Source organism: Coregonus clupeaformis, chromosome 10, assembly GCF_020615455.1.
Source record: "Coregonus clupeaformis isolate EN_2021a chromosome 10, ASM2061545v1, whole genome shotgun sequence".
NCBI classification, from domain to species: domain Eukaryota; kingdom Metazoa; phylum Chordata; class Actinopteri; order Salmoniformes; family Salmonidae; genus Coregonus; species Coregonus clupeaformis.
The window spans coordinates 13,570,410-13,583,156 of NC_059201.1; positions in this window are offsets into that span (position 1 = coordinate 13,570,410).

Sequence of the window (12,747 nt, forward strand, 5' to 3'; positions counted from 1 at the left end):
CACAAAATGTCTCAGAGTAGGAGATCTAAGATCAGGTCCCTCCTGTCTATATAATCTTATTTGTTATGATCTAAAAGGGAAAACTGATCCTAGATCAGCACCCCTTGTAAATACAACCACCTGGTCCCTGCTGGAACCAACCAACATGAACTCCTCAGCTCACAGTATGAGACCCAGAGAAAAGGCTTTATGTTATCAAGACCTTAGAGCTAATTCTTTCATTCTTCGACTTCCTTTCATAACGCCATTAGCCAATCATAATGCCCGGAAATCTCTTCCCGTTGTTCATTCTTTTACACCTTAATGTTAAGATAGTTCTTCACCCTTGTTTTTTTAAAACTCTGTAATCTATTCTATATTGACTCAAAATGTTGTCCCCTAACTTGTCTTCTTGTAAGTTTTGAAAAACCAATCAAGGAAAAGTAGAATCCGAAGAACCGTTGTGTTGAATTGAAAGTATGAATCATACTGACTGCTGCTTTCACAACACGCTGGATTGGAAATCAGGCCGTTTTCTGTGACGTATGCATTTCATCCCAGAAATGGTGTCAGTAAAAAATTACAATGTGTCGGATGGGATTGGATCCCTTGAACATGAGTCACGGAGGATGAGGAAAGAATTTAGGACATGTTTGGTTTCTGTAGTAGATTAATCATAAGCAGATTGAAATCAGGATGTTTGTCAAAGCAAAAATCAGACAGAGGAAATCACATTTTGAAAGTAGAACAAATGCAGCACTTGTGTGGCTGACACCAAACTCCAAGTCCACCGGACTTCATAGTCTGGAAAGGCTCCTTGATGTTGTAGGCACGATGCCACGATAATGAATGGTGCTGTGTTTTTACTGATTGATTCTCCTCTGTGTCTTTCTCACTGAAGCACACACACGGAAAACCACACACAGCCCCCGAGTGCCGCCGGCTTCCATTTCAACTGTTGGATTTTCAAATCCAAATAAGGTGAGGTCTCAACCTTCAAGGAAAGAGAAAAACGTTTCAGAGAACCAATCAAAGCTCAGGCCATCCACAACAGACTCCTGTCCAGACCAGTGTGTCACAGCTGTCACAGAGTACCATGTGAGTCATCAAATCAAATCAAATCTAATCAAATTGTATTTGTCACATGCGCCGAATACAACAGGTGTAGACCTTACCGTGAAATGCTTACTTACAAGCCCTTAACCAACAATGCAGTTTTAAGAAAGAATACCAAAACAATTAAAACAATATAAAATAATATGAAATAAAAGTTACAAATAATTAAAGAGCAGCGGTAAATATAACAATAGCGAGGCTATATACAGGGGGTACCGGTACCGAGTCAATGTGCGGGGGCACCAATTAGTCGAGGTAATTGAGGTAATATGTACATGTAGGTAGAGTTATTAAAGTGAGATAGATAGATAATAAACAGAGAGTAGCAGCAGCGTAAAAGGGGGGGTGGTATCGCTTGCCGTGCGGTAGCAGAGAGAACAGTCTATGACTAGGGTGGCTGGAGTCTTTGACAAATTTGAGGGCCTTCCTCTGACACCGCCTGGTATAGAGGTCCTGGATGGCAGGAAGCTTGGCCCCAGTGATGTACTGGGCCACATGCACTACCCTCTGTAGTGCCTTACGGTCGGAAGCAGAGCAGTTGCCATACCAGGCAGTGATGCAACCAGTCAGGATGTTCTCGATGGTGCAGCTGTAGAACCTTTTGAGGATCTGAGGACCCATGCCAAATCTTTTCAACAATATTTTTGTTGTCCTGGCACCACACGGCCAGATCTCTGTCAGCCAGGCTAATGCAGAACATCCTCACTGCCAAATCATTCTGGTGTGTAGTCAACAATTCTAAAGATCAGAAAGGGTTCTAGATTCTAGCATTCCAAGCATTCACTACAGTCACAATAGCCAGGAGGTGACCTGCAGAATAGAGAAGAAATGGAAGAGAGAGGAAACAGAGGAGAAAGTGAATGGAGGGGAGAGAATGTGGAAGAGAGACAATAGAGGTCGTCAGCGCATGGCTTGTGTTTTTCTGTAGAGAGAGAGAGAGAGAGAGATAAACACAAGTATTTCCGGTGACTGTGCCTCAAAACCAAATGTCTACCTGGCCCACCACTCCATCCTGGACTTGAACAGCCTGTACGACCAGGTCCACCTATACAAGGCAGTGCCCACCTTCGCCCGGACCGTAAAGGATATCGCCCTCAACCGCAGACCCAACACCTCACACAGGAGCAACAGATCAACGGACACCGCGCCCAGACCAGCGAGACACTCTCCCAGACCTGCGAGACCCCCCTCCGGACCTACACATAAAGGACACTACATCCAGACCACAGCACCACCAGCCACATCCACACCCCCACCCCAACCAATTAACACCCCCCCAGATCAACCATGCCCACACCCCATTTAGGCCCCCTCAGATCAGACCTATGCCCCTCCTACCCACCCCATGCCCCCCACTCCCCCGAAGAGGGCCTCAACATGAAAGTCACACATACACCCAGGCCGTGAGCAGGCAAACAGTCCCAACCCCCACTCTTACACTAGCCCAAGCCAATGGCATGTACCAGATGCTCAGCAGGCTCTGCTCACAATTACTGGCCTGAGGCCAAACCACACGACCAACAACATTAGACACTTTATGGAACACAAAGCCTTCACTATTTCATCCTGGAATATCCAAGGCCTGAGGTCATCTGCCTTTGGCCTAAAGAGCAGGAACCTGGACTTCACCAAAGAAATCGGAAATATAGACATTGTCATCCTACAAGAAACATGGTATAGAGGAGACGGACTGGTTGCCCTCTAGGTTACAGAGAGCTGGTAGTCCCATCCACCAAACTACCAGGTGTGAAACAGGGAAGGGACTCAGGGGGGTATGCTAATTTGGTATAGAGCAGACCTAACTCACTCTATTAAATTAATCAAAACAGAAACATTTTACATTTGGCTAGAAATTCAAAAGGAAATGATCTCAACAGAGAAAAATTTCCTCTTGTGTGCCACCTATATCCCCCCACTAGAATCCCCATACTTTAATGAAGACAGCTTCTCCATCCTGGAGGGGGAAATCAATCATTTCCAGACCCAGGGACATGTACTAGTCTGTGGTGACCTAAATGCCAGAAATGGACAAGAACCTGACACCCGCAGCACACAGGGGGACAAACACCTACCTGGAGGTGACAGCATTCCCTCCCCCATATGCCCCCCTAGGCACAACTACGACAACGCAACCAACAAAAACGGGTTACAACTCCTGCAGCTCTGTTGCTGGGCATGTACATAGTCAATGGTAGGCTTCGAGGGGACTCCTATGGTAGGTACACCTATAGCTCATCTCTTGGCAGTAGTACTGTAGACTACTTTATCACTGACCTCAACCCGGAGTCTCTCAGAGCGTTCACAGTCAGCCCACTGACACCCCTATCAGACCACAGCAAAATCACAGTCTACTTGAACAGAGCAATACTCAATCATGAGGCATCAAAGCCAAAGGAACTGAATGATATTAAGAAATGCTATAGATGGAAGGAAAGTAGTGTCGAAACCTACCAAAAAACTATTAGGTAACAACAGATTCAATCCCTTTTAGACAACTTCCAGGACAAAACGTTCCACTGTAATACTGAAGGTGTGAACTTGGCAGTAGAAAACCTAAACAGTATATTTGACCTCTCAGCTTCCCTATCAAATCTAAAAATCTCTAACTGAAAACCGAAGAAAAGTAACAACAATGACAAATGGTTTGATGAAGAATGCAAAAACCTAAACAAGAAATTGAGAAACCTATCCAACCAAAAACATAGAGACCCAGAAAACCTGAGGCTAATCCTTCACTATGACGAATCACTAAAACAATACAGAAATACACTACGGAAAAAGAAGAAACATCATGTCAGAAATCAGCTCAATGAAATTGAAGAATCCATAGACTCTAACCACTTCTGGGAAAATTGGAAAACACTAAACAAACAACAACACGAAGAGCTATCTATCCAAAACTGAGATGTATGGGTAAACCACTTCTCCAATCTTGTTGACCCTATAACAGAGAACAAACAGCAAAAAAATATACATGATCAAATGCAAATCTTAGAATAAACTATTAAAGACTACCAGAACCCACTGGATTGTGTTATTTCATAGTTTTGATGTGTTCACTATTGATGTCTTCACTATTATTCTACAATACTCTTCCTAGAGCTGGCCGCCCAGCCAAACTGAGAAATCGGGGGAGAGGGGCCTTGGTCAGGGAGGTGACCAAGACCCCAATGGTCACTCTGACAGAGTTCCAGAGTTCCTCTGTGGAGATGGGAGAACTTTCCAGAAGGACAACCGTCTCTGCAGCACTCCACCAATCAGGCCTTTATGGTAGTGGCCAGACGGAAGCCACTCCTCAGTAAAAGGCACATGACAGCCTGCTTGGAGTTTTCCAAAAGGCACCTAAAGGACTCTGACCATGAGAAACAAGATTCTCTGGTCTGATGAAACCAAGATCAAACTCTTTGGCCTTAATGCCAAGCGTCACGTCTGGAGGGACTGGGAGACTAGTCAAGATCGAGGGAAAGATGAATGGAGCAAAGTACAGAGAGATCCTTGATGAAAACCTGCTCCAGAGCGCTCAGGACCTCAGACTGCGGTCGAAGGTTCACCTTCCAACAGGACAACATCCCTAAGCACACAGCCAAGACAACGCAGGAGTGGCTTCGGGACAAGTCTAAATGGCCTTGATTGGCCCAGCCAGAGCCTGGACTTGAACCAGATCCAAGATCTCTGGAGAGACCTTAAAATAGCTGTGCAGTTTCGCTCCCCATCCAATCTGACAGAGCTTGAGAGGATCTGCAGAGAAGAATGGGAGAAACTCCCCAAATACAGGTGTGCCAAGCTTGTAGCGTCATACCCAAGAAGACTTGCAGATGTAATCGCTTACGATTGTAAGTACTGAGTAAATGGTCTGAATACTTCTGTAAATGTGATATTTCCGTTTTTTTATTTTGAGTAAATTGGCAACATTTTCTAACAACCTGTTTTTGCTTTGTCGTTATGGATTATTGTGTGTATATTGAGGGGGAAAAACAATTTAATCCATTTTACATTTTTGTCATTTAGCAGACGCTCTTATCCAGAGCGACTTACAGTTAGTGAGTGCATACATTTTTCATACTGGCCCCCCCGTGGGAATCGAACCCACAACCCTGGCGTTGCACGCGCCATGCTCTACCAACTGAGCTACAGGAGGCCTATTTTTGGCCCTATAACAAAGAACAAACAGCAAAAAAATATACATGATCAAATGCAAATCTTAGAATCAACTATTTTAGACTTCCAGAACCCACTGGATTCTCCAATTACATTGAATGAACTACAGGACAAAATACAAACAATCCAACCCAAAAATGCCTGTGGCGTTGATGGTATCCTCAATGAAATGATAAAATATACAGACCACAAATTCCAATTGGCTATACTTAAACTATTTATCATCATCCTTAGCTCTGGCACCTTCCCCAATATTTGGAACCAAGGACTGATCACCCCAATCCACAAAAGTGGAGACAAATTTGACCCCAATAACTACCGTGGGATATGCGTCAACAGCAACCTTGGGAAAATCCTCTGCATTATTATTAACAGCAGACTAGTTCATTTCCTCAGTGAAAACAATGTACTGAGCAAATGTCAAATTGACTTTTTACCAAATTACCATATGACAGACCACGTATTCAACCTAATTGACAAACAAACAACCCAAAACAAAGGCAAAGTCTTCTAATGTTTGTTGATTTCAAAAACGCTTTTGACTCAATTTGGCATGAGGGTCTGCTATACAAATTGATGGAAAGTGGGGTTGGGGGAAAAACATACAACATTATAAAATCCATGTACACAAACAACAAGTGTGCGGTTAAAATTGGCAAAAAACACACACATTTCTTTCCACAGGGCCGTGGGGTGAGACAAGGACACACATTTCTTTCCACAGGGCCGTGGGGTGAGACAAGGATGCAGTTTAAGCCCCACCCTCTTCAACATATACAGCTGTGGAAAAAATGAAGAGACCACTGCACATTTTTCTTAAATCAGCACCTCTACATGTATGAAAGCCATTCCATTCCAGTGTCTGTTGAATTCCAACACAGGCACACCTCATTATAATGAATTAGGTACTGATTAGGTGATCACCTGAACCAAATCTTATTTAACGGGGATAAGTATAAAACCCACTGCTGTGGTCATCACTATCCTCTTGCAATAGGACCAGCTGGATGGCAAAAACAGTGCTAATAGTACCTCAAAAGTAATATTAATCAAAAAATAACTATTGACCATGCCAAAAGAGTTGAAAAGGAACGTTTTGAGTGAGGAAAAGAAAGGTTCAATTCTGGCTTTACTGGCAGAGGGATACAGTGAGCGTCAGGTTGCTTCCATTCTTAAAATGTCAAAGACGGCGGTTCATAAGAACAAGGTCAAGCAGCAGACATTGGGGACAACAAAGCTACAGACCTGCAGAGGGTGAAAACGACTCTCTACTGACCAGGATGACCGCTAACTCATTCGAATGTCACTCAACAACCGTAGGATGACATCAAGTGACCTACAAAAAGAATGGCAAACGGCAGCTGGGGTGAAGTGCACGGCGAGGACGGTTTGAAACAGGCTCCTAGGGGCAGGGCTGAAGTTTTGCAAAGCTAGAAAAAAGCCCTTCATCAATGATAAGCAAAGAAGAGCCAGGCTGAGGTTTGCAAAAGACCATAAGGATTGGACCGTAGAGGACTGGAGTAAGGTCATCTTCTCTGATGAGTCCAATTTTCAGCTTTGCCCAACACCTGGTCATCTAATGGTTAGACAGAGACCTGGAGAGGCCTACAAGCCACAGTTTCTCGCACCCACTGTGAAATTTGGTGGAGGAATCGGTGATGATCTGGGGGTGCTTCAACAAGGCTGGAATTGGGCAGATTTGTCTTTGTGAAGGACGCATGAATCAAGCCACGTACAAGGTTGTCCTGGAAGAAAACGTGCTTCCTTTTGCTCTGACATTGTTCCCCAAGTCTGAGGATTGGTTTTTCCAGCAGGGCAATGCGCCATGCCACACAGCCAGGTCAATCAAGGTGTGGATAAAGGACCACCAGGTCAAGACCCTGTCATGGCCAGCCCAATCTCCAGACCTGAACCCCATTGAAAACTTCTGGAATGTGATCAATAGGAAGATGGATGGTCACAAGCCATGAAACAAAGCCGAGCTGCTTGAATTTTTGTGGCAGGAGTGGCATAAAGTCACCCAACATCAATGTGAAAGACTGGTGGAGAGCATGCCAAGACGCATGAAAGCTGTGATTGGAAATCAGGGTTAAAAGTATTTGATCCCCTGCTGATTTTGTACGTTTGCCCACTGACAAAGACATGATCAGTCTATAATTTTAATGGTAGGTTTATTTGAACAGTGAGAGACAGAATAACAACAAAAAAATCCAGAAAAACGCATGTCAAAAATGTTATAAATTGATTTGCATTTTAATGAGGGAAATAAGTATTTGACCCCTCTGCAAAACATGACTTAGTACTTGGTGGCAAAACCCTTGTTGGAAATCACAGAGGTCAGACGTTTCTTGTAGTTGGCCACCAGGTTTACACACATCTCACGAGGGATTTTGTCCCACTCCTCTTTGCAGATCTTTTCCAAGTCATTAAGGTTTCGAGGCTGACGTTTGGCAACTCGAACCTTCAGCTACCTCCACAGATTTTCTATGGGATTAAGGTCTGGAGACTGGCTAGGCCACTCCAGGACCTTAATGTGCTTCTTCTTGAGTCACTCCTTTGTTGCCTTGGCCGTGTGTTTTGGGTCATTGTCATGCTGGAATACCCATCCACGACCCATTTTCAATGCCCTGGCTGAGGGAAGGAGGTTCTCACCCAAGATTTGACGGTACATGGCCCCGTCCATCGTCCCTTTGATGCGGTGAAGTTGTCCTGTCCCCTTAGCAGAAAAACACCCCCAAAGTATAATGTTTCCACCTCCATGTTTGACGGTGGGGATGGTGTTCTTGGAGTCATAGGCAACATTCCTCCTCCTCCAAACACGGCGTGTTGAGTTGATGCCAAAGAGCTCCATTTTAGTCTCATCTGACCACAACACTTTCACCCAGTTCTCCTCTGAATCATTCAGATGTTAATTGGCAAACTTCAGATAGCCCTATATATGTGCTTTCTTGAGCAGGGGGACCTTGCGGGCGCTGCAGGATTTCAGTCCTTCACATCGTAGTGTGTTACCAATTGTTTTCTTGGTGACTATGGTCCCAGCTGCCTTGAGATCATTGACAAGATCCTCCTGTGTAGTTCTGGGCTGATTCCTCACCGTTCTCATGATCATTGCAACTCCACGAGGTGAGATCTTGCATGGAGCCCCAGGGCGAGGGAGATTGACAGTTATTTTGTGTGTCTTCCATTTGCGAATAATCGCACCAACTGTTGTCACCTTCTCACCAAGCTGCTTGGCAATGGTCTTGTAGCCCATTCCAGCCTTGTGTAGGTCTACAATATTGTCCCTGACATCCTTGGAGAGCTCTATGGTCTTGGCCATGGTGGAGAGTTTGGAATCTGATTGATTGATTGCTTCTGTGGACAGGTGTCTTTTATACAGGTAAAACGCTGAGATTATGAGCACTCCCTTTAAGAGTGTGCTCCTAATCTCAGCTCATTACATGTATAAAAGAGACCTGGGAGCCAGAAATCTTTCTGATTGAGAGGGGGTCAAATGTTTATTTCCCTCATTAAAATGCAAATTAATTTATAACATTTTTTACATGCGTCTTTCTGGATTTTTTTGTTGTTATTCTGTCTCTCACTGTTCAAATAAACCTACCATTAAAATTATAGACTGATCATTTCTTTGTCAGTGGGCAAACGTACAAAATCAGCAGGGGATCAAATACTTTTTTCCCTCACTGTATCTACCAAGAGGGTTTCATCTATATTCTTCGTAGCTGTCTATTTACCACCACAAACCGATGCTGGCACTAAGACCGCACTCAATGAACTGTATACAGCCATAAGCAGACAGGAAAACGCTAATCTAGAGGTTGCGCTCCTAGTGGCCGGGGACTTTAATGCAGGGTCACTGAAATCCGTTTTACCTAATTTCTACCAGCATGTTAAATGTGCAACCAGTGGGAAAAAACTCTAGACCACCTTTACTCCACACACAGAGACGTGTACAAAACTCTCCCTCGCCCTCCATTTGGCAAATCTGACCATCATTCTATCCTCCTGATACCTGATTACAAGCAAAAACTAAAGCAGGAAGCACCAGTGACTCGTCAATAAAAAAAGTGGTCAAATGAAGCAGATGCTAAGCTACAGGACTGTTTTGCTAGCACAGACTGGAATATGTTCCGGGATTCTTCTGATGGCATTGAGGAGTACACCACATCAGTCACTGGCTTCATCAATAAGTGCACCGATGACGTTGTCCCCACAGTGACTGTACGTACATACCCCAACCAGAAGCCATGGATTACAGGTAACATCCACACTGAGCTAAAGGGTAGAGCTGCCGCTTTCAAGGAGCGGAACTCTAACCCTGAAGCTTATAAGAAATCCCGTTATGCCCTCCGACGAACCATCAAACAGGCAAAGCGTCAATACAGGACTAAGATCAAATCGTACTACACTGGCTCCGATGCTCGTCGGATGTGGCAGGGCTTGCAAACTATTATAGACTACAAAGGGAAGCATAGCCGCGAGCTGCCCAGTGACACAAGCTTACCAAACAAGCTAAATTACTTCTATGCTCGCTTTGAGGCAAGTAACACTGAAACATGCATGAGATGAGAGCATCAGCTGTTCCGGACGACTGTGTGATCACGCTCTCCGTAGCCGATGTGAGTAAGACCTTGAAACAGGTCAACATTCACAAGGCCGCAGGGCCAGACGGATTACCAGGACGTGTACTCCGAGCATGCGCTGACCAACTGGCAAGCATCTTCACTGAAATGTTCAACCTCTCCCTGTCTGAGTCTGTTATACCAACATGTTTCAAGCAGACCACCATAGTCCCTGTCCCCAAGAACACTAAGGTAACCTGCCTAAATGACTACCGACCCGTAGCACTCACATCTGTAGCCATGAAGTGCTTTGAAAGGCTGGTCGTGGCTCACATCAACACCATTAACCCAGAAACCCTAGACCCACTCAATTTGCATACTGCCCCAACAGATCCACAGATGATGCAATCTCTATTGCGCTCCACACTGCCCTTTCACACCTGGACAAAAGGAACACCTATGTGAGAATGCTATTCATTGACTACAGCTCAGCGTTCAACACCATAGTGCCCTCAAAGCTCATCACTAAGCTAAGGACCCTGGGACTAAACACCTCCTTCTGCGACTGGATCCTGGACTTCCTGACGGGCCGCCCCCAGATGGTAAGGGTAGGTAACAACACATCCGCCACGCAGATCCTCAACACGGGCGCCCCTCAGGGGTGTGTGCTCAGTGCCCTCCTGTACTTCCTGTTCACTCATGACTGCATGGCCAGGCACGACTCCAACACCATCATTAAGTTTGCTGATGACACAACAGTGGTAGTCCTGATCACCGACAACGACGAGACAGCCTATAGGGAGGAGGTCAGAGACCTGGCCGTGTGGTGCCAGGACAACAACCTCTACTTCAATGTGATCAAGACAAAGGAGATGATCGTGGACTACAGGAAAAAGAAGAGGACTGAGCACGCCCCCATTCTCATTGACAGGGCTGTAGTGGAGCAGGTTGAGAGCTTCAAGTTCCTTGGTGTCCACATCACCAACAAACTAACATGGTCCAAGCACACCAAGACAGTCGTGAAGAGGGCACGACAAAACCTATTCCCCCTAAGGAGACTGAAAAGATTTGACATGGGTCCTCAGATCCTCAAAAGGTTCTACAGCTGCACCATCGAGAGCATCCTGACTGGTTGCATCACTGCCTGGTATGGCAACTGCTCGGCCTCCGACCGCAAGGCATCACAGAGGGTAGTGCGTACGGCCAAGTACATCACTGGGGCCAAGCTTCCTGCCATCCAGCACCTCTATACCAGGCGGTGTCAGAGGAAGGCCCTAAAAATTGTCAAAGACTGCAGCCACCCTAGTCATAGACTACCGCATGGCAAGCAATATCGGAGCGCCAAGTCTAGGTCCAAGAGATTTCTAAACAGCTTCTACCCACAAGTCATAGGACTCCTGAACATCTAATTAAATGGCTACCCAGACTATTTGCATTGCCCCCCCTTTTACAATGCTTCTACTCTCTGTTTATTATCTATGCATAGTCACTTTAATAACTCTACCTACATGTACATTTTAGTCATTTAGCAGATGCTCTTATCCAGAGCGACTTACAGTTAGTGAGTACATACATTTTCATACTGGTCCCCCGTGGGAATCGAACCCACAACCCTGGCGTTGCAAACACCATGCTCTACACGGGACCGCATATTACTTCAATTACCTTGACTAACCGGTTCCCCCGCACACTGACTCGGTACCGGTACCCCCTGTATATAGCCTCGCTATTGTTATTTTTACTGCTGCTCTTTAATTATTTGTTACTTTTATTTCGTATTATTTTATATTGTATTTTTGTGTTTTTTTTTTTTTCTTTCTTAAAACTGCATTGTTGGATAAGGGCTTGTAAGTCGCATGTGACAAATAACATTTGATTTGATTTGAATGTAGAATTCTGCAAAAATATCCTCTGTGTACAACCAAAAATACCAAATAATGCGTGCAGAGCAGAATTAAAATCCAGAAAAGAGCCGTTAAATTCTATAACCACTTAAAAGGAAGCGATTCCTAAAGCTTCCATAAGAAAGCCATCACCTACAGAGAGATGAACTTGGAGAAGAGTCCCCTAAGCAAGCTGGTCCTGGGGCTCTGTTCACAAACACAAACAGACCCCACAGAGCCCCAGGACGACAACACAATTAGACCCAACCAAATCATGAGAAAACAAAAAGAGAATTAGTTGACACATTGGAAAGAACAAACAAATAAACAGAGCAAACTAGAATGCTATTTGGCCCTAAACAGAGAGTACACAGTGGCAGAATACCTGACCACTGTGACTGACCCAAACTTAAGGAAAGCTTTGACTATGTACAGACTCAGTGAGCATGGCCTTGCTATTGAGAAAGGCCGCCATAGGCAGACCTGGCTCTCAAGAGAAGACAGGCTATGTGCACACTGCCCACAAAATGAGGTGGAAACTGAGCTGCACTTCCTAACCTCCTGCCAAATGTATGACCATATTAGAGATACATATTTCCCTCAGATTACAGAGATCCCCAAAGAATTCGAAAACAAACCCAATTTTGATAAACTCCCTTATATACTGGGTGAAATACCACAGGGTGCCATCACAGCAGCAATATTTGTGACCTGTTGCCACAAGAAAAGGGCAACCAGTGAAGAACAAACACCATTGTAAATATTTATGTTTATTTATTTTCCCATTAGTACTTTAACTATTTGCACATTGTTACAACACTGTACAGTGGCTTGCGAAAGTATTCACCCCCTTGGCATTTTTCCTATTTTGTTGCCATACAACCTGGAAATAAAATGGATTTTTGGGGGGGTTGTATCATTTAATTTACACAACATGCCTACCACTTTGAAGATGCAAAATATTTTTTGGGGTGAAACAAACAAGAAATAAGACAAAAAAACACAACTTGAGCGTGCATAACTATTCACTCCCCCCAAAGTCAATACTT